Raw genomic sequence first — 1,981 nt, forward strand, 5'->3', positions numbered from 1 at the left:
GCAAACTCTCAGGCCTTTCAAGAGGGTTTGTAGCTATTATAACTAAAATTTTTCCCACCAGCCTGACTGAACCCTCACAGGACATGTCCCTTTTTTGTTGTTTAAAGTTGTACATTTTAGACAATATATTGTAGCAGATCCTGATTCTTTTCTCTTTCTCTCTGAGAAGTTATTGCTGCTGCTATTACTGTTTGTATTATTTTTATTTGTTTAGTGACCTAACAGGACTAATTCTGTAAAATCTGTTTCCCTGAAATATATGGCTACAAGTGACTCTGTCAGGGTTTTTGTTGTTGCTAGTTCTTGTTCTTATATTTAATCTTTGTGTACTAGAGGTCACTTCTGGTTGAGCATGGTTAATGGTCACTCAATGATTAGTTAGAGAGGTTGTGCTGCATTATCTTGAGCCACTCAGCTTTTCATCTTTTGTCAATGACGGGCAGTTTAGAACTTGTTCCAGCTTTTACTTTCATCCGCACATCCTTGTGTCTATGCTGCTTATGTGCAAGACTTTGTATTCATCCAGGGACAAATAGGTACTTATGGGTTTCCCTGACTTCTTCTGAGCATTCATGCAGTCTTGTGCATGTGCGTAGCTGTTTGAACTTTCAGGGATATGTGGAAACTTATCAAGGCTCAGCATCACTATTTCATTTCTCCGATCTCTCTAGTAAATATCTCATAAGTGGGCCAGTTTCCTGGTTGTTCTATCCAATATGTCACTATTGGACTAACTCCAATGCTGAATTTCATGACATTTTGACACTAAGGTCATGATTATTTTAGACAACACCCCTGGGCATGTGATTTTCTGTTTCCAGCTCTAAATTATGTCAGCCACCTCTGGCAGAAAAGCGGCTGACTTCCACCACTTTCCCCACCCTGCTGGAAATATTATGCTGAGGGAGTTTGTTGGGGTAGTGATCATGCAAGAAGCCATAGGCTAAAATACCATATATTTCTACTGTTCTTATCTGATATTCATTTGGTTTTCACAAATGCAGATTTCTCTTTCTTTTTGTCTTAATGTCAGTTTGGGCAGACATCACAAAGTAGCATAGACTAGGTGGTTTATAAGCAACAGAAATTATTTCTCATAGTTTTGGAGGCTGGAAGCCTGAGATCAGACTGCCAGTCTGGTTGGGTTCTGGTGAATGCCTTCTTTCAGGTTGCAAGCCATCAATTTCTCCTTATGTCTTAAGTGGCAGAAAGAGAGCTAGAAATCTCTCTAAAGTATTTTTTACAAAGGCACTGATCCCATCCATGAGGGGTCCACCCTCATGACCTTATTTATCTCCAAAAGTCTCCATTTCCTAATACCACCTCATTGGAGGTTAGGATTTCAACATATGGATTGTGGGTTGGTGGGGGGGACACAAACATTCAGTTCTTAACAGTCAATATCCAGGATTCTGAAATAGTTGTCTCCAACCACTTTTTTCCAGTTTATTATTACTTTTGTTAAGAAAGACTTGATTGAATTCCTTACTCTTTCATTTCAAAACTATGTCTTGCATTTCTATAAATTATGCACAACCCAGATAGAGACACACTTCAAAAATAAAAATCTTAAAATGATACTTCCTTTAACAATGCAATGCTTCTCCCTCTGGATGGCTTTCTCTATTATTAAGATAAATTCCAAATTATGTAATATTTTTAATCTAGATAAATCTTATGTACTCTAGGTTTAAGCTATATTTGTTCTAGTTTTTAAACTTTGCACCTCTCACCAAATAATTTTTACCTCTTGACATACAGATACTGTTTTTTTCCCTCTGCTTAAAACTTTCTTGTCTAGAAACATAATTATACATTTAACCTGGCTAAATCTGACTCTCTTTATGTATAAGCAGAGTCCTTCCATACATTTTTAAAATATAATAAAAGCTTCCATACCACTCTCTACTTCCCTTATGAAAAAAACAAGTATAATTTTACTTTAATTACTTGTCAAGGTATGTGCTTTCTGCCTTAGAAT

Source organism: Pongo pygmaeus, chromosome 15 (genome assembly GCF_028885625.2).
Source record: "Pongo pygmaeus isolate AG05252 chromosome 15, NHGRI_mPonPyg2-v2.0_pri, whole genome shotgun sequence".
Lineage (NCBI taxonomy): Eukaryota > Metazoa > Chordata > Mammalia > Primates > Hominidae > Pongo > Pongo pygmaeus.